Below are 22,555 nucleotides of genomic sequence, written 5' to 3'. Positions count from 1 at the left end.
TTTTTTTTTTTTTTTAATACTTTAAAGGGCTTTTAGCAAGCATAATATAGGCGCAACTTTCCATTTTAAAAACTCAAATATTTTAGATTTGCATTAAATTTGATCCGTAGTTATTAGACACCAATTAATAAATACTCCCCAAATTTCAATTTCTTCTTAAGAATCCTCAAACTTTTATACATTTTCTAGAATGAAAATCATGGATTTTGATCCAAATTTGAATGAGGATTTAAAACAAATTATCTTATTTAAATCTTTGTAGGGTGAGAAAAACATGGTACTTGTCTTAGGAATGGAGAATCTTCTAGTTCTGTACATAAAAGTTTTTATATACAGGTTTATTCAAAAATCAAGAGACTTTATTCAAAAACCAAGAGACTTTATTCAAAAATATAAAGACTTTATTCAAAAATATAAAGACTTTATTCAAAAATATAAAGACTTTATTCAAAAACCAAGAGACTTTATTCAAAAACCAAGAGACTTTATTCAAAAATATAAAGACTTTATTCAAAAACCAAGAGACTTTATTCAAAAACCAAGAGACTTTATTCAAAAATCAAGAGACTTTATAATTTCATTTATTCAACACCTGTTATTACTTGGTAGATTAGGTCCCACATATTTCTTATGAGATTTTCAAAAATTTGCACATCCTCCCCATTTAAGTTTTCCAAAACATTACCAACATTAATTTTTAATTCTTCCCTAGTAACAGCACGAGGTCTTATGGCCGAGTATCTAGACTTAACCATACTAAAAAATTTTTCTATAGGGTTAAGGTCGGGGCTGTAGGGGGGGAAGATATACAACTTCAATCTGGTGAGATTCTAAAAACTCTTTAACAACAATTGTCTTGTGGATTGGGGCGTTATCCATTACTAAGACTACATTTCTCCTTAAAACACCCTCATTAACAGCCCCAACGAGAAACTCAAGAAACCTCTCCCCATTAAACGATCCATCAATCAGTTTGTAATAGGATAAGCTGAACTGTGAAATAATACAGCAGGCTGATAGGTTTTGTCCTTTAGAAGGGGGCACATAAGTAACTGGGCTTACACCAATTTGCGAATATCCATAATTTTTGGATGTGTGCAAATTAAAGCCTGTTTCATCCAGAAACAAAACTTCTCGGTTTCGATATCCCACAAAAGCCCTGGCATATTCTCTCATTTTTTCACGGTGATTATTCGTGTTAACGACAGCTGCCTTCCTCTTCAGCCTTTTTCTTGTTAGCCCCACTTCCTTCAAAAGTCTGCAAACGGAGGTTTGATTCGGGGTAAATCCAAATTTTTCTTCAAACTTTGTTTGAATCCCTTTTTGAGTTAACGACTGGTCTTCATTAATAATATTTTTAACCTTGTTTACCAAGTCAGGATGCTGTGTTGTAGGTCGCCCTGATTTTCCATAATTCTCAGAATAAGAGGAATCTGGATTTTCTCTTATCTTTGAAACTGCTTTATACACAGTAGACTTGCTCTGTCCTGTCATCTGCATAATTTCCGTTGCAGGTACATTTTGCCCAACAAGCCTTTTTATTAACTCAAAAAGAGATTCATTCATCATTACTCTGGGTTTCTTGTTAGCAGAACCATCCGAGTTCATATTGTTCTCCAGACCTTGATTTGATTCTACAATTAAGGGTAAAATTTCAAAATAATTTTTTTTTTATATCTGAAAAAGTCTTTATATTTTTGAATAAAGTCTTTTGATTTTTGAATAAAGTCTTTTGATTTTTGAATAAAGTCTTTTGATTTTTGAATAAAGTCTCTTGATTTTTGAATAAAGTATTTATATTTTTGAATAAAGTCTCTTGATTTTTGAATAAAGTCTTTATATTTTTGAATAAAGTCTCTTGATTTTTGAATAAAGTATTTATATTTTTGAATAAAGTCTTTTGATTTTTGAATAAAGTCTCTTGATTTTTGAATAAAGTCTCTTGATTTTTGAATAAAGTCTTTATATTTTTGAATAAAGTCTCTTGATTTTTGAATAAAGTATTTATATTTTTGAATAAAGTCTCTTGATTTTTGAATAACCCTGTAAATTAAAATATTTTAATTGGTCACATTTATTTATTGACATCATAATCCTTTGTTTTAAATAATTGTTTTAATGTAATTATATAAAATTGATAAAAACAAAAGAGATACAAAAGAAGAACTTGGCCATTGTTTCATATTGTAATGAGAAAAATATAGAAATAGTCATCAAACATGTCGGCAGGTTTAAATATTATCTACTTAAATACCGAGTCTGGTACAAACTGAGTGCAATTTTAGCAGGGAGATGATGGTAACTCAGTGTTTTTTTGGTATTTTTTACATGGGGGTCACCACTTATCAAGGCCCGAAGGCCACTCAGGAATAAGGGTTATTGCGTGTACAGTAATCAATGAGATAGCATTGTAGTAATCATTAGTATTGGGGGGTTTTGATAGTGTGTCTTACTAAAGGGGGCGGTTTGTCAGGAGTTTGTTTATGTTGGACTTGAAGACGTCCAAGTTGTAGTCAGGTGGGAAACAGGCAAACGGCAGAGAGTTCCACTGGCGTGCAGTTCTAAGAAAGAAGCTTTGCTCATGGAATCTACGTTTGGATTTAGGCACAGATAAAAAGTGGGGAAAATTATTGATTGACAGTAGTTTCAGCCAGACGGGTGTTTCTCGTGAAAGATTGGCGAGGGGGGACGACGGATTGGAGTTCAGACGAGCACCTGCCATGGAAATAACGATAAAACAAAGACAGGCTCGCAACGTCTCTTCTGTGGGAGAGAGGTTGCAGGGAAGAGAAAAGGGCATCCTCCACTAAACCACAAAGTCTATTTTGTACTCTGTTAAGGCAGGATAGGCTGTTTTTAGCAGTTCCTGTCCAGATGTGACAGCAGTACTCCATCCTTGGACATACTTGGCTTTTATACAGATAGAGAATTGCATTAGTAGTGAAATATCTTCTGGAGCGATAGAAGGATCCCACCATTTACCCAGCGTCCCTGGCAACAGATTTGATGTACGTGTTCCATTTTAGATCTGGAGTAAAGGTCAAACCCAGAAGCTTGTCAAAACATGGAGCCTCCCCAAGACGAGAGCCATTCATTTCAATTGATGCCAGATGGGGATCAGAGCGTTGATGATGTAAAGCTAGAAGCTTGGTTTTGGATGCATTAAAAGTGACCAGCCACCTCTTCTCCCATTGTACCATGCGCTCAAGATCAGAGGAGAGAGAATTAGAGAGAACTTTGTCATTTACGGCCTTTGATATGTTGCCATAGATGGTCGTGTCATCAGCATAGATGTCAACGAATGACTTAAGTATGTGTTTTGGGAGATCATTGATGTAGATCAGGAAAAGAGTTGGGCCCAGGATGGACCCCTGGGGGACTCCAGCATTAATACTGTGGGCCTCTGATTTTTGCCCATCAACCACTACTCTTATGAACCTATCAGAGAAAAATGATTTAATGATTGAGAAAACATTTCCAGTAATACCGTAGCTGGATATCTTGTGAAGTAGGCCCTTATGCTATACCTTATCGAAGGCCTTCGATATGTCAAGAGCAATTGCCCTGGAAAGGAAACCTTTGTAAAGAGATTCACTAATCCTGTGTGATATAACCGTTAGCACATCTGCTGTAGATCTTGCAGAGCGGAAACCATGGTTAACGTGGTTAACGATATGGACTGACAGAAACCATGGTTAACGATATGGACTGACAACCTGAGTGTGCAAAGTTCAAATCCAGGTTGTCTGACAGAAACATCTTCACTTAGGAATGTTGGCAATCTGGACTTAATCGCCCTTCTCATAAGTACCCGATATCATTGTAGAAAGAATTCTTAATAGAAAGATATCTGCAAAAATAGCTTCAACATGGATATTTTTTACAACCATCATTTCTATTCTGAAGAAACTAAATCGGTCATAGGTCGCTTCTATCATTATATTCACTTTCATTAGATTTGCTTGTCTAACATGCTGGTATTTTTCAACAGATTTTACAAATAGATTTTAAAACTAACCTTTTACCTGACCAGGTTACTTTTATCCCTTCTTAAATTCATCCAAACACATCCTCCCATGTTTTCCTTGGCCTTCCCCTAGTGAACTGAACCTTCTACCTCAACTGTTCTACTAACCTAAAAACTTTCTTTCCATTCTTTCGCCATAACCAAACTAATGGAATCTCCTATTCTGAAAATATCTCCCTATACTGTCCAGACTTAATCTTCCTCAGAGGTCAACAGATCTAAGCCTGTTTTTAAAACTCACATTACACATTCATAGTACCATTCTCATATTATTTCTGTCTATGAAAAACCTCACAGGTCAGCATTCACTTCGACGCATCATACTGCATACACATGCCCGATAGACCATTTCCTTCGTCAACAGCAGCAACACTCTATAGTAATGGCAGAAGTTTCCCTAACTTACTCTATCCATTCCTAATTCTATGAATCACACTAGTATTAGTTCCTCTCTGTGCTCCAATGGTATCACCAAGGTAACAACATTTCTGGACAATGCAAAAAAATTAAAATTTAATTTGTACTGCCTTTCTCTCATGGTAATACGCTCGTTCTTTCGAAAAAAAAAAAAATATTTGTTTCATATTTTAAAATTTTTAAATCCTTTTACATGCCCAATAATGTCAAAAATGCAATAAAGTCATTTTAATTTTTATTTGTTTTTGTTTGCACATTTTTAAATGTACACAGTGAAAAAAATTAGATTTTAGTTGTAAGGTAGTCAACTCCTATTATATTCTTCGATTTTAAATACGAGTTTTCACCCTTACTGATTTTTATTTTTAGGTGATTATTTAAAAATGTTTTATATTACAAGTTGTTTAGGTCAGACTAAATAATTTTTGGATAAATTGGAGCAAAGTCGTTATTAATTAATCCATTAAAACTTTGAAAATATTATGAAATTGAAACGCGGAAATGTTTACAAAAATAACTGAATTTGACATTTGCCAATAACATGGGACACTAGTAACAAATGACAAATGTCATTTAGGTCAAACAATTCAGCTCAAGTCTTCACTTCTTTTTTTTCTTTTTTTTTTGATAACAGAATATTGCGAAGAAAATTAACACGGTTGATTTCTGTTGAGGACGATTTAGCTTCAATTCAAACATTTTTGATATCATAGAGTTCCAAACACAAACACCACAAGACAATAAACTTAGGCAAGGAAATTGTCCTCATATAAGCATTTGTCTTCTGTTTCTTCTGCTGCTTACCCTATTTCATAATCTCATCAACTGTTCCAAAATTGGCCACTTCAGCCCAGTCCTCAATGTGACTTTAAACTACACTTGGTGATTTGGGAGCTTTGTGGAGGGCTGGAGTCAGTCCTTAGTTGTCATTACTCCTTGACCCACTCTTATCCATCAGGATCCCATTAAAGGGTTAAAATAGAATTGGCTGCTTATACACTTTATCTCCATATATAATAACTTGATTGCAGAAATTCTCCTCTGGACCAAAGTACACTAGGTTTGCTCCAATGGATGCCACATACAAATTTATCATGTCTAGACTATTAGCCACTATATTATGTAACTTTTGAACGCCATCTTACACATATTTATTCATTATATTAAAATCCTACATTACATCCTAGGAACAACATCATCACAGTTGCAACCATCTATAGTGGAAGTAGTTGCTATTTTCCCCTCTAAACAAAATGTACTCCTACTGCTCCCAATCAAAACTGGGGGGGGGTATTCTATATTTTGGTCAGATATGGGGTTGCACCCTTATTATCTGGCTCATATACTTATATACATAACATAATCTTTCCTTTTCCTGATTCCAAAAAATAATTATTTCTCCCTTCTCACATTCCACCAAATCTCATTGGCTAAGAACTGACTATTCGTTCATTCCAGAATGTAAATCCTCCTACAAAAATGAACGCTCCAGAGATTTACAAACATGGCTTCCCTCTACACAAGAGGTAATTGTTTTAAATAAAATACCCCAATTACAAACATATTAACACATCAAAACATGTTCATAAGCCAAGACTGCTTATATTTTTACATTAAATATACCGTACATGTTAGCTTTTCTTATACAGCTATGCTAGCATGCTACATCTTTTATGTTTACATACACCATACATACTGTTTTCTGACACATCGTCACCTGCTGATAGCCATTATTTCTTCTTCCTTTTCTAAAAGCTAGATAAATCTTTCTTTTTTTTTAACTTACGATTGACTAACATTCTTTCTTTAGACAATTTTTATAATTTGTTATCAACAAATTTAAAACAACCGATTATGTGATTATTAAAGTCAAGATCCGGCTTTTTTGTGATTTGGAAACCTTTAAATTGTTTAAAACATTTGATTTCTTCTTCGTTTTCAAACCTCTAGGTAAACCTTTCTTTTTTTTAAAGTGAACAGACTAAAGTTCTTTCTTTATATGCTCAATAAAAAAAATTTTTTTAAACTATTATGCGATTACTACAGTCAAGACCCAGATTTTGTGTGATTTGCAAGCCTTTTAACTGTCTATGTGTTTTATTTAATAATTTAAAATTAAACACATTGATTAATAAAAATAAAATGTTGGTTTACTAATTGTTCTCAAAAATAAATAATGCAGGATGAAGTTTTACAATGATTAAATGTATTTTGTTTTATAATTTAGATTTAAAAACATTGAACAATAAAAATAAAATGTTGGTTTCATTTTACAGTAGATAAACTTCTGTTTACATTAAACGGGATACCGGTGTCAACTGAAAAGTCCCTTACAGTGATTGCATAGTTCGAGAATATTTGTACAACTAAATGGCGAATCTTTACAGGTGTTATTTCAAGAATTGTAAAGTCGTAAATTCGTCATAGTTGATTAAAACGTTTCCGTTTTTTCCCCCACCTTCTTTTCCTCTTAGTGCTACACGTTCAAGCCTGCCTACTACGGCTAATTTTTTTTTTGTTAATTTGCACGGATACTCGCTGCTATTTACAGTTTTTTAGGGGGTTGCTTAATTTTTATTTTAGTTTTTTTTTCTTTGGCTTGCAACTATTATTACATGTTTTGTTTTTATTTTTGAATGCAAGTAGGTCACAAACCAAAATAGTTGACTAATTTCCCCCAATTGTATTTTCTTTTAGGTATATATATATATATATATATATATATATATATATATATATATATTGAAAAATATATATATTGAAAAATGTATATATTGAAAAATGTCTGCGAACAATATTTCTTTCAAAATTATTAAAAATTCTGTTTCTGTTTTTGTTGTCTAACACTTAAAATTTAAAAAGGTTTACATTGTTTCAAATTATAAAATGTTCTATCTATATTGTTTGTAATATAAACAAAATTCTGTATATACTGTTTAAAATAAATAATAATTGTTTATTATTTAAAGAAAACGTTTTGTTTATATTGTTTCTTTTTAATTAATCTTATTTAAAACTCTTTACATGTTTACATGGTAACGTACAGGTGACTACAGAATTTAGTTCCTTTTAAGTGATAGAGGGTTCGAGAATATTTTGCCACCTAAACTCCAATCTTGCCAACAAAAACACCTTACCCTGAACCATACCCTGCACCATACCCTACCTGCAAAATTAGTATGCACAAGCCAAACGACACTGTAACCATCAAATTTTGTTGTCATATTATTTGTGTGTGGGAATCCTGACAGCGATTATCAAAGTTACATTTCAGGCAAATTTTGTGACAACTCCACCCCCACTCACAAAATGGGGTGTCTATTCTGAAAACCGTTCTAAACATAGGTAGGTTGAGGATGTCTATTCCGAAAATCGTTCTTAACATGAGGAGGTAGGGGGTTGGGCAACAACAACAACAGTCTTACTTTAAATTTTACGTGGGGGGAGGGGAATGCTACCACTGGGCAACGCCAGTTAACGGGTCCTGTTAGTAACACATACAAAACAAATCCATAAACGTTTGATAATATTAAATTGAAGCATGGAAACTTTTACAAAAATAACTAAATTTGGCATTATATGGCTTAAAAAGAGCCAAGTCATAACAAAGCAACCAAACTCTAAACCGCACATAATATTTTAGAGAAAAAACTTTTACCCATTATTAATTTGACTTTGGAGAAAATTATCATTTTACTTAATTATTTCTAATAAAGTAAGCTAAACATCAGTCCCAATATTTTCTGATTACTCCTAATATTTTGTAGAAAATGAACATTTTTATATTCATTATAGATTTCGAACATGGTCCAAATAATAATTTTTCTCCAACATCTTAGATCAGTTCAATAATCCTTTTAAAGTAAACCGACTAAAGTTCTTTCTTTATATGCTCAATAAAAATTTTTTTTAAAACTATTATGCGATTACTACCGTCAAAACCCGGATTTTGTGTGATTTGCAAGCCTTTTAACTGTCTATGTGTTTTATTTTATAATTTAAAATTAAACACATTGATTAATAAAAATAAAATGTTGGTTTACTAATTGTCCTCGAAAATTTTTATGAAAACATTTATGAAAAATCAGGATTTTAATTTTTTATTTATTTATTTATTTATTCTGAATACGTTTTTTGGACTGAATCTTATTCTTTTAAGAGATATTCTTTTAAATAAATTCTTCATTTTTGATTTGGAAAATACATATTCAGTGAAAATACATTTTAAGCAGAGATCGTACTCACCTGGTAGGAAGATTAATTTCACAGCCAAATAATATAGTTTCCTAGTTGAGTTTGTTTTGATTTCTTTTTTCTTTTTTTTTTAAGAGTAAAATCCCAAATTATTCAGCTGTGTTAAATATATCCTTGACATGAGAGAGCGAGAGAGGATATTTCAATTGCATAAGCACAACGAAATGTTTATGTAAAAAAAAAGAAAAGGTGCAGTTACATGGAAATTCATTGAACACCGGAAAATAACAGAAAAAAAAAACACTTGGCACAAATATTTTGAGATTTTTCCTTTCTTTTCTTTTTGTATAGTAGCTTTTATTGTTAGACACATTGTTATTTTATATAAACAATAGACAAACAGAAAATTATAATTAGAGAGGAAATTTAGTTACGTCTTAAATTAACCAAAATAATAGTTTCTTTCCTAAGAATTAAGCGGAAGGACAAAATGTACGCAGTTGACAGGTCAATGACCAAGAAATCCCAAAATTACAAATATTTATTCATAAAATCAGGTTTTTATCAACCAAACAAGCTAACATTTTTCAGCTTTTGAAAATACCAGCTAGTCTAATACCCCCCCCCCAACATTTATGAATATCAAGATTTTATAGTTGAAATAAATAATCTACTAGCAAGACCTGTGGAAATTCCATAGCAGACTCTTTCATATGTAATATATTGATTGATATTGGCATTTAGTGGATATTCAATGTAAATGGAGATGCCCTGACATTATTGTAGCTCTTTTGTTAAAACTGCAAAAGTATTTATCTAAGCTAGCAGGCATGATTGGCGTAGACCGGTTGTAAAATATGATTAAATATGATTAAATAATGATAAAATACGCTTAAATATGAATTTATGCAGATTTCGTATATATTATTATAGAGTCAATTTTTTTATCGATCCTTATATTATTATAAAGTTGTGATTTTAAAAATAAAAAATATATCCATGTGACTTGGCTGCATCAGCTTGAATTGAACTCCAAACCAAAACTTATGAAGAAAAAAAATATATGTATATATAACTTGAGTTCCTTCGGCTATAATCGAAACCAAAACCAAAATTTATGAACAATTCTTGGTAAAATTATTTATTACAAGAAATGAAAGGTCATAACAATTAAACGACAATCACTTGGAAGGAAAAAAGATGTAGGTGTGAGACACAAAATAACACACACGCTATCATATTAATATATAGACTAGCGGGTCCTGTGGAAATTCCACAGAGAACTCATTCATATGTAATATATTGATGTTGGCATTCTGTAGATGTTCAGTGTAAATGGAGACGCTCTGATATTATTGTAGCTTTTTTGTTAAAACTGCAAAAGCATTTATCTAAGCTAGCATAAACGCCCGGCAAAGCCCGGTCGTAAAGTATGCTTAAATATGATATTTTAATTCTTGCAGATTTTGTATATATAAAGTTATTGTTCTATCGATTTTTATATATTATAAAGTTGCGATTTCAAAAATAAAAAAAATATATCCATATGACTTGGGTGCAGTAGCTTGAATTGAAACCGAAATAAAAAACTTATGATTATATATATATATATATATATATATATATATATATATATATATATATATATATATATATGTAACTTGAGTTCCTTCAGCTATATGAAACCGAAACCAAAACTTATGAAGAAATCTTAGTAAAATTATTTATAAAATAAATAGATGACTTAAGTGCTATCAGCTATAATTGAAACCGAAATCAAAACTTATGAAGAATTCTTTGTAAAATTATGACAAGAAATGAAAGTACATAACTATTAAACGACCCGGATATAAGAAAATAACACACTATTATATTAATATATAGATATATATAATTTTTCTAATAATTTTCCCAACTTTTTTCTCTATCACTATCCCAGTCTAATAACTAGATATGTGAGTGGCTAATAAATCAACCTATCACAATAATTTTATGCATTTTTTTTTTCTTTTTAAGTGGAGGAGGAGTCATGATGAAAAGTTAGTCCAAAACTAACATTACTTACCCTCCTAATAACCCTAGTTTCCAGTGATACAACCTCCCTTCTTGTACTATCACAATCCCTAAGTCTGAATGGCAAGCCCAATGCTTAAAAAAAAGTCTTAATTTTATAACTAATTCTAAGTTCAAGTGACATTAACTTTATTACTAACCCTTAGAGTTTAGTTTAACATCCAAACAAAAAAAAAACATCGTAAAACTGCATGCAATCGCCTAAAAAAATTTTTTTTTTTAAATAGACTCCTCAAAAAAAAAAAATAAATAAATAAATAAAATGCAAGAATTTATCTCCCATAATATAAAAATAGTTTACTGCCCTAAAACACAACAGCTAGATAATGAGGGATCATTTTATGTAAAATTCATGTGTGAAACTGATCTCTCACTGTGAATTCTAAAATCAGTCTTAAAAAACAAAAAAAAACAGATTAAAGCGAATTCCAGACCTAATTCTTAAATACTATCAAACATTTATGAAAATCAGAATTTTATAGTCACAAATTATAATTTTTCTTTATGCAAAACATGCAAAAAAAAAAAAAAAAAAAAAAAAAAAAAAAAACAACTTTATTCCTATTTATTCATTTCAACAGTTAACACATTGAATCTTCCTGTTAGAGAGTGGTCGGGCAGAAGCAGTAAATTATTGTGATCTGTCTATGTGTTTATTTCATTATCTGTGTATCGATCAATTTATCTGTTTATCTATCTATCTATCCACTAGTGTTGGGACGATTCCTAAATTTTTTCCGATTCCAATTCCAGGAAAATGTTGATTAACGATTCCGACACCAAGTATGATTCCAATTCCTGTGGAATTGTTGTTTTGAAATATACCATTATGTAATCGAAAGTTTTTGTGTAGCGAAAAAATTTGGTACAGTGAAAAAGTGGAAATACAATTAAGGGAATTTCGAAAACGATTTAATTTTTTCGTAAAATTTCTTTCATTGAAGATAAAAGTCAAAACAAATATTTTAATCATGAATTAAACATGCACCATGAAATTAATAACAATCAATTTCAGGAGTTATTTTATATATTAAAAAATATAAAGAAAAATTAAGTTATGATTAATTCAACAAAAATACGATATCAAATTTCAAGGGAATAACATGTTTTGTTTATCTTTTGATATTCATTTTTTTGTTTTATTTTCTCTTTATCTTCGATAACTCTTTAAAATTTAACATTTTTTTTGCAGCTTCAATCGCTAACTGATTTTTATTCCACTTTCTAGAATATTCTTATTTCTAAATGAAATTTTAAAATAACTAAATCTTTGATTAAATTTTTAGCCTTTTATATTCAATCGTCTCAAATTATTCCTATTTATTTGATTTTTTAAAAATATTTTTAACAATAATGTTATTTTTTAAATCTAAATTGGTTCATTTCTATACTTATTTTTATTATATAATTATATACTTATCGTCCTTTAATGTTTATTCTTATTTAATGTTTTAATTTACCTCTTTATTTTTATATAAAAAAGTAAATTTTTGGTAATTGTTTATTTCTGTTAAATAAAAGTCATTTATTGAACTTTCGAAATCGTCTCCACCTTAATGCTGTTTCTGACAACTTTTTTTTGTTAGGGGTTGGGAAACATTTACCCATGCTCACATCACGACTGTGATACCAGGCATCGGTGAATGTCAACCAAGCCTCTACAGTCCTTTAGTTGAACGGCTCTGAGTGACTAGTTAGTTTGCAAAGTTAGGGTTCAAAAGATTTTAAAAAAAAAAAAGAAAAAAAAAGAAGTTACACTTTTTTCCTTTTTTAATAAATTTTTCACATTTTTTGTGTTTTTGTTCTGCAAGGAAGTTCCAAAAGAAATGTTTAATTGCTTCATTTGCAGAATATTTTAATGAAATGTAAATTTCTAAAAGAAAAAAAAAATTAAATTCACTTACCACATTTATTTAACAGATACCAAAATGATTGTTTACTTTTGTAGTTTTCGAAAGACCTTAAGCAGAACCGTCAGTCAGCATAATATGTAGTTTTAACGTTTTTGTTTTTGGATACTTTAAAAAAGCCGACTGACTGGCAAAGTTTTGCAAACAGATAACATGTGATCAGTTTCACTTTAGTTTTAGAAATATTTCCTGTTGACTTTGCTTGTTTTATTTTAAAAAATATAAAGGTTGCTAAGACATTTTTCATTTACTAATGAGATTTTTCATTCATTTACTAATGGAAGAGTGTCAGTAAAAAAAAAATAAAATAAAAAATAAATTGCCAAACGATAAGCCCCCCCCCTTTTTTTTAGTCACCAGTTGGAAAAAACACTGATTTTTAGCATGATTTACTCGCAATGAGAGCACTGAAAAATCTTTTTTCTCTAAAGGTTAAGCATTCATCAACTTTTTCATAGACTTGATGTAGTTAGGCTGTTTTATACATAAATAAACTTCGCTCACACATGAAAACAATGTTACCTCGTGGCCCCTAGAGTTTCAAAACAGTGCAAACATAACTAATCATGGGCCTTGAAGTTTCGAAACAGACAGACAGCACCTATGTATGTGACGGAATAAGAAAACTCATTAAGATAAATAAAGATTACCTTTAAAGTAGTTAATAAAATTCTTGTATATCATATTAAATATGTTTTGAAAAGTTCTATGACGTTTTTATCATAAATTTTTTACAGCATTTATCTCACTTCAAGCAAACAGTTCAACTTAAAAATATAAAAGAATCATAATGAAAGAATCATAAATCTAAGGTATTTTTTAATGATGCAATTCCGATTCTGAACAATTCAGATTAATCGTCCCACCACTACTATCCACCATCCCATTTCTCAGATCTTGTCTAAGAAGGAATATTGAAAGGATGCAGAAAAAGTAAAAAAACAATAAAAAAAAGCAGCAGAAAACATTTTTTTTAATGGGGATAGATTGTTCTTATTCAATCAGCCATGATCAGGCAGAAGTGTTTGATTATCTTTCATATTATTCTCAGTTATTATCACCTGTAGTAAAAGCTGAATCGTAAACGCCAAGAAGACTGTCACTTAAAACTGATAGTTTTTACTCAAAGTCATTATCCATTACATCACAGTCCACACTTAAAAATTCTGTAAAAGTTTTCGGGTTTCAGACTTCAGAGTTTTAAAAGATGAAGAATTTCGGAGATTATTAATAATCTACATTGTCAAACCTCATCTAAAAATTCTTAAACAGGATAGACTTTACAGAGAAAACGTTTGATGATGAAAACTAAATGGCATTTTTGGTTGTACAAGGAAGGTCACCCCACACCACCAGTTACATGCCATAATTATGATTGTATGACCCCAAGACTCAAGTATAAGTACTAGTACTAAGAATACTATGAGAAAGAGAGATAGTTTGAATATGATTATATGCCCCCTCCCCTCTCCTTGTGAGCAATAACACTACAATAAAAGTTTTTATAAGGGATTTATTTTTATCCATTTCATAACATGTGAATAACCCTTGACATATCTTGTGCTAAAATTAATGGCCGCACAAAGAGCCTATTGAATAATGATTGGTTAGTGCTTGTCAAACAGGAAAAGAGATGCAACGATTATAATTTTAATGTTCATCAGCATAGGAACATAAACATATGCAAAGACCCACTGCTCCCACTCCCTAAAAATCGAGAATTTTAAAATAAAATAATTTCGTTTGATTACTAAATTTTTCCTTTTGTATTTTAGAGGAAGATTCTGTCTCACATGTAAGTATCCTGTTAAATGGACTCAAATATTGAAATAGTATCAGGGAAAAAAAAACAAAACAAACGGCACAATATTTTATATAAATAAATCTTTAAAAAAAAAACATTAAAAAAAATATTTCTAGAAAAAATATTGCAGGTAAATTTAAGTGTTCCAATACTGTCCCAATAGTCAGGCTTCATTTTACATGGCATATTTACTTGAGAAACAGAACCTTTTTCGTCTGTAGAACTTATTTTTTAAGAATCTTGTACTTTACCGCTTAATCTTTTAATAAAAAACTTTAAAATCTCTATTTTAATGAGGTGGAATATATTTTAGCTGAAAAGTGTTAAAAAATTCACTTGAAAAAGAAATGTTATCTCAAAATATTGTTAAAAATAATATAACTAAGGGTAGGACAACGGAATATTCTTTTCATTGTTTTGACTCTCAGGTATATATTCATTGATATCTTATGTTCTTATAAAGAGTGATGTGGTTCTCGGTTGATTAACGGTGTTGGATATATACTCGAGAGTCAAAACAATGATAAGATATTCTGTTATCCTAGCTAGGGAAGTACCAATTATCATATTTGGCCGATTACCGATTATTTACAGCTTGAGTTTTCTGGCATGTAATAGCAGAATGAAAGCATTGGATTGACTTGATAAATAATGAATTTATTTATAATATTCTATTCATGGTATAATAACATATAGATTCATGGTTTATACTTGGGTTTCAATGTTCATCGGACTTTGATAATCGTCCAATTACCGATTAATCGGACGATTAATATGATTTTCTAATGCGATTTATCAGCAAATTTGGTTGCCATCAATGATACTAATATTAATTATATTGTAAAAGAAAACCACTCACTCTTTTGCTTACCGGTGAAAATTTATCGAGACATGCATCGTCTACACCATATTATCAAATAAAAGACATGACGTGCTGTTAATATGTAGACTTTTACAACTTCACTCAATTTGAGGTAAAAAGATGTAAACATATGGAAAATGTCCCTCCTTTCTCTTCCTATCGAAGTAACATTTTTTACTTTAAATCACTCTCAAAGAAAATTATTTATTTTGCAGTTTTCATGTTGAAGAATTGTACAGTAAATTGCGATGATGTGCAAACTGAAAATAAAGCCTTCTGCATCAGTCATACTCTTGTTCCTTATTTTTGGACCCTTGCTACCATTACACATTTTTATTTTTCTGGGTTAGATGATGTATATTTTATTGAGATAAATTACTAAACAGATATCAGACATAAGTAACTTAAATATGTAAAAAAATTAACTAAATATCAACAACCTTAAACCATTATGGCAACCAGTTTCTGCTGCAAGTATTTTGATGGCAATCCCAAGACTAAGAATATAGCTGCTTGCAAGTTATGTCAAACCATCACATCAAAGGGTGACAAATCATCAAAAAATTTTACAACTAATGTTAAACCAAGAAAGGTTCGTTCAAAAGAAGCAAAAGCTGCAGATAAGAAAAGGAAGCACAATGAATATCCAGGGACAAACATTCCATGAACAAGTGGCAGCAACTACGAGCCTCCAGCAAAAACACCAAGCTATTATAGCACCAATATTGGCCAAAAAGAAAGTTTGTAATACTAATGATCACAGGTCACAGAATATCAATTATCTGATAAGAGAAATGATTGCTGTTGATATTCAACAATATTCTGTAACATCTGACATTGAATTTAATAAGCTTATTGCAAAACTTTGTTCAAATTAAAGTATTCCATCAAAAAAGTACTTCACTGTAAAATAATTTTCGATATATTTACAAAAGTAAAATATAAATTCAACTGTCTCTTGCTGAAATTAGCAGCATTTCATGAACTATAGACATTTGGACAGTTATCACAGATAATGTTCCCTTTCTGAGTTTGACAGGTTATTTGTTTTCAAATTACTTTGAACAGTGCAGAGCTGTGCTTAGAGTTGTTCCATTTCCTGATGCACATGCAAGTGAAGAATTGTACAATGTTCTGGATGAGTATAAAATCTTCAATAAAATTTTCTTGCGGGATTCAGGAACAAATATAGTTGCCAATGTCAGAGAATGTGATTTAGAATATCATACATTGTAACTCAGAATGCAAAGACAACCATTACATTATTTAACAGAAATACAGTTTCTCACTTTAATCGCTTTCTATTAGCAATTTAACTGAAATATAGGATCAGCTTAATTTGAAAAACCTCAAAGTGGAATTCAGCATATTACATGCTGAAAATAAATCAAGAACAACGAAAATCTCCTGTAATGTGTGCTGATAAGATCACTACTTACTAATGGGGACTTGTTTGAAAAAAAAAAAAAAAAAAAAATATCTAGTTCCTGAATTCATTTGAAGAAATCACCAAAGAAGCAAGTCATAGAACACCAACCATATCAATGATAATGCATACAAATTTAGCTGTGAGGTTATTTTTGTCAAAAGCTGTCCAATCTAATTCTAGTATTTCTGACTTGAGTGGAATCCTTTTTACCATTGTTGAACATTTCAGGCTATCAATGGAAACAAAATTTTAATCCTATCTAAAATGATAAAAACTTGTGTCTCCTTTCCTAGGCCCATGATTCAAATATTAATTCTAAAAAATTGGCATAGAAAACTTATTTAGAATTGAATTCTACATCTACTTTCCACTGATGCTAATAAAGCAGAATCAGCAGGATACATTATGCTGCTGATGGCGAAGAAGCACGAACATGTGTAAATTACAGCATGACAACTTTGAAACCAACTGACAAAAAAGTAACCAGTAAAAATGTCATTACTCCTAATAGTAGGAAATTGAAGTACAATTATTTCTAATTCAATTTCGGCCTTCATTTTTGAGTACTGAAAAGTGAACATTGCACCATTTATAATAGCAAAATTGCACTAATGGACAATTTTTAAAGTATCATCGAATAATACTGAATTAAATGACAGTAAATATGAACATTCAATATAATTCTATACATAATGATTATTATGCCTATTTTTTTTCAAACAATTCCAGCTGCAACTTACTTCATTATAAATCGATAAAAATGCTGATATGTTCAATTTTGGTGGTGGAAATAGAGTATTAAATGTCAAACATATACTAATTTCAAACTCGCATATCACAAAAATTATTAAAATATCTGAAATATTGCATGCCTAATCAATACATATTGTAGAATGCTATATCCAAATGTCAGCTCTTTACACCATGTACTTCTTAAATAGTATCCTCAAGAAAATGTAATAATTTTATGTTGAATTCTTTGCTTGATCACATTCGTCCATTTGAGATGGTTCCCTCAACCCATTCCCCAGTCAAACACATATAGAGAAAAAAGCTTCAGTTGTCCTTCTTCAATACTTATGGCACAAATCACTTGTTTTGTATTGTTTATTAAATTGTTAGGTGAAAGTACAGTTAGAAAAACACCCTCTCCTCCACATATTAAGAAATGGGTTTCTAAAACTTCTCTGCATAAGAACGGTTGTTTTTTATTGTTTTAACATCTTTATTTTATTTTTGTATTGACTTTGTTCAAGTTAATGCTGTGATTGTTTACAAATGATTTATTTCCAGTTTGTGTGAACCGTTTTGTTTTACGTTGAATGTCCAGAAAAAGTCCCTTTTGATTAATGTTTACCAGTCATAATAATAAGCAAACGAACTTGGCTTCAGAATAACAGAATATTTTTTGATCTGGTAAACATTAATAAGACTTTTTCATGGTATATATGTGAAACCAGAATTTTTAAAGAGATTTGTTGATTTTTTTTTCATACAAGAATTTGCGATGCTATAAAATTCTTACGTTAACGACTTACCATTAGGGACTTGTTCGAAAAAATTGTCCAGTTACTGAATCCATTTGAAAAATAACCAAAGAAACAAATTACAGAACTTCAACCATATCGATGATAATACCTACAATTTTAACTTTGAGGTTATTTCTTTCAAAAGCTGTCTAATTTAATTCTGATATTTTGGACTGTTGAAAAAGTCATTGAATCAACGAAAACAAGATTTTCATCCTATCTAAATGATAAAAACTTGTGTCTACTTTTCTAGATCCAAAATTCACATTTATATTTAAAAGAAAATGACGTGGAAAACACTAAGAATTGGATTCTACATTTCTCCTTATAATAATGAAGCAGAATCGGCAGAATACACTTCTTCAAGCTCTGTTGAGGATCAAGAAGATCAAAGTGAAAGTAAAACTGTATGTATTTCAAGCCTGTTTGAGGAATTAGCTTTGAATAAGCCTGCAGTAACGAATCAAAACTTAGAGCAGGTAAAAGTTGAGTTAAACCTGGAGACTGCATCTACAACAGAAATAACAGAATCACAATCTAAACGCAAAAGAAATAAGAATCCCTTAGTGTTAAGTGCACAAAAGAACTTGATCGTTATATAGCTTTACCATTATTCGAAAGAGGTGATGATCCATTTCAGTGGTGGAAGTAGACACAGGAGACTTTACCACTGCTGAGTAAACTGACTTCAAAATATTTATGTGCACCATCTTCATCTTAGAGGGTGAGAGGCTCTTTAGTACAGGTAGTAATGTGTATGAACCTATGAGGAACTGGCTGCGTCATGAGAATAGAGAAAGTTTAATGTTTCTACATTACAACTTATAAGTATTCAACTTAAAATACTGAGGAGACTATGAGAGCAGGGGAGGCAAGCAGCTAGAGCAGAAGATGAAGTAGAGCAGCAGCAGGTGCAAAACTTCAACTTATAGTTATTCACTTAAAAAATTACAATTTGTACTTTGTAGTTGGTTTGTAATTCTTTTTCTTATCTAATTGTTTAATTATATTCATTTAAGAATTAGAAATTGTGTTTTGTAATTTTAGTTAATAAAGACAAAAAGCCATAATAGTGGCCAGATACTTAATTAAATGTTAAGTTACATTAGCAGTTACTATGTTAATGTGTTAAAACTATCTGATGAGTCACTTGGCAGAGATGAAATGATTTAAATTTAATAGGAAATAGAAACGTAATTAATCGGCTGTTTAGGCCGATTACTGGTACACCCTTAGTCCTAGCCCTAATTACAACCACTTAACATTTGTGTTATTAGTATTTTCAAATTACACACTGATATGGCTTTCTAAAAGTATAATAGTGCTAATTTCTACAATATTTCCATGCTTAGCCAAATCTGGTTCAAAGAACTGTTTTAACAATGGAGAAAAAACGGAGAAAAACTTCAATTTTCTTAAAAACATAAAATTGATATCTAGATAGCTACCTAGTAACAGTAGATATGGACAAAAAAAAAAAAGAAACGATAAAAAAGAGTATCACTTGAAAAAGAGATGTTATTATTTAAAATATAATAACCACATAACGTCTTTGTTATTGTTTATTTTCAAATTACACTCAACAGCTTTTTAGAACGCCTTATCAATGTTGTTACATCTCAAAATTTGCAACACTTTTTAATGTGCTAAGAAACTTTGATATTGAGTTAAGAAAAAATGCGACATGTTGGGTTAGCCATTGAACTCTGGTTAGATTGCTTGAATTAGGAAACAGTGAGTTTGTAACGCCAGTCAAATTAAAAATTATAAAAAGATAATTTAAACATAATCTTTTTCTACTCGCTATATCTCACCTCCAATAATGGACTAATAGTATTAATACTTGTGATGATATTTGTTATTGTTGAGTAAATTGAAAATCACAGCCAATTAAAACAAAATAGATTTTTTAAACATAATTCCAAAAGCAAGGAATATTTTAACATTTTGTGTGATAAAAATATACTGGTAATAACCCCTAAGGACACAAAGGTGAACTAATTCGGTTAGTACAATAATAATAAATGACTACTGCTAATATAAATTTTGTTAGAAATAACCTACTATACTTCCAATGTGATATCACACTAAGTTTTATTCAAGAACATTGTCACAAACACCAAGTCTTAAATCGCCTTTTGATGTAAGGGAGATCACTTCATCTACAACCCATTGTTATAAAAAAATCCAAGACTAAACATAAAAAGAATTCTTTTAAAAAATCTATGGACCAGATCCATACCAAAATCAATATATTGCTTCTTGGTTCATACTACAACATTCCACGTTTAAATTTTTTTTTTTATTAATGTAGTAACTTGCTTTCAAGGCCAAAAGCCACTCGAGGATAATAAAATGGGTGGATTATTAGTTGTATGATAAATATTATGAGAGGATAAAAATAATGAATGAAAGAGACAAAATTTTATTTCTTAGGACTGTTTATTTGTTGACACTAAATTTGAAGATGACCATGTTGTAGTTTGCAGCGAAGCAGTCCTATAATAACGTGTCCCACAAATGTGAAACTCATTCTTCGGCTCCCAAGCCAGCAAGAAATGGCCCTGGTTCCTAAAACAACCAAGCTTACTATAGTTCAAATTGGTAACAATCCACCCAATCCATAGCTGGGGAGAGGCAGATCCATACATTATATATATATATATTTAATAATAAAATAATGTTTAATAATAAAAAAGGCCTATTTAAAAAAAAATGTTGTTTCATAGTGATGTGATCTTAAGTATTTCTTATCACTGCTATTGCATTCTTACTACTGCTGCTACTCACATAGAAGAAAGAAAATGAAGTTTTAATGAATCAGAATCATTGTTGGGCATTTTTTTTTTTTAAATGTTGAAATTCGGTTTATTAATAGCAAAAGCTAATTATTTAATGTGAATATCATTATTACATGGCCACTGACCTGAATTTCTTTTCTATGCATACAGTTTTCTGTCAGTGCAGGTTGCAAATGTCAGAGCTCAACACTGGAGGATGACGGTGAAGCAATATACAGTCTCCATAGTGACGCATTCTGAACTACCCCCCCCCCAGGATGGTCAGCTGAAAAGATCATCTAATGGTCAATAATGGCTGTTAACAATTAATAATAACCCACTTCTGTTGGTAAATGGCAGGATTTAATTATTTCTTTTGCAAATATACAACATGACACATATTGACCTCCATAAAAATATTATTTTCAATTAATATTTAATATTTTACATTCAAATTTCAATTAATGATTTTTTTTAAAGATTTTACATTAAATTCTACAGCAATATTTCGACAAAAGCACTTATGAATCAATATCTGGACCAAATATTTCTACACGCATATGTATGTATATATATATATATATATATATATATTAGTAAAGTATGAAAATATATTTATGTCAATCAAACTACACAGAGGTGCCTGCATTTCATTCCTACAGATTGTCAGTCATGTTAAGTACACGTTTTTGTGAGTAATTGTTTTTTATATATCCACATAGTGTTATATATATGTTATGAAAATATATATGGCAATCAAGTTACATATAATTTTTTGTGTTTTTCCCCCATAAAGACTCGTCAGGTTAAAATGCATGAAATTCATGTTACCGAGTGTTTTTAGATTTCTGTGATGTTAACTTTAGCTAACCAATCAGATGCATTATTCCTGCTCCTGGGTCAACGTTTTCATTATCCAATGGCTTAATTGCCATATATATATATATATATATATATATATATATATATATATATATATATATATATATATATTTTTTTCATAACTTACTACCTAGCTCCACTCACATATTCAACACTGTTGTAGTAAATAATTAAAACCGATACATAGAATATATTTCCTTAGAAAATTTTATGTGGATACACAAAATAATAATATTTATATAATTGCATCATAAATCTCAGAGACAATGGGATGATGGAGCGGTCAATCATCACGTGTTTTATAGCCTTCTGTGGAAGATTGTTGAAGATAACTTCATCAATCACTGATAGATTGTCGAAGCGATTTATGAAATGCTTAATCCACTGTTTCATAATATTCTTGGTCCCATCTTTGGATTTAAGTGCTACCATGGATGAAGAGTGAGATCTAAAAGCCTAATGAGGCAGTACACAGTTTTTCATTGTTTCTATCGTAAATCTTTGACGTTAGTTTCAATAAACATCCAGCCACCACTGATTCTTCATTTTCATATACTTTATTGACATGACAATTTTGTATCTTTTATACTCTGTGGTCTTTTTTTTGAGCTATCGTTGGTACAGCTTGTTTTTCTCTTCAAGAAGCTT

At 30.5% G+C, this 22,555-nt stretch overlaps 1 protein-coding gene across 3 annotated transcripts in view; it reads right to left on the bottom strand.

Annotated features, from left to right (window-relative positions):
• LOC145242406 (LIM domain kinase 1-like) overlaps positions 1 to 22,555 on the bottom strand; it is a 339,107-nt gene that overhangs the window by 127,332 nt on the left and 189,220 nt on the right. The window contains exon 1 of one of the 3 annotated variants that reach the window (XM_080105439.1): positions 8,690 to 8,870. The exons of the other annotated variants lie outside the window; for them this stretch is intronic. The gene's annotated coding sequence lies outside the window, so the exon portion shown is untranslated. Of the gene's footprint in view, positions 1 to 8,689; positions 8,871 to 22,555 lie in introns of those variants that run through there. 3 annotated transcript variants of the gene reach the window in all.

The sequence above is a fragment of the Euprymna scolopes genome, chromosome 21 (assembly GCF_053919585.1).
Source record: "Euprymna scolopes isolate OS-2025 chromosome 21, ASM5391958v1, whole genome shotgun sequence".
NCBI classification, from domain to species: Eukaryota; Metazoa; Mollusca; class Cephalopoda; order Sepiida; family Sepiolidae; genus Euprymna; species Euprymna scolopes.
Note: the sequence above shows the minus strand (reverse complement) of the source record. Positions and strands in the feature narration are given on the sequence as shown.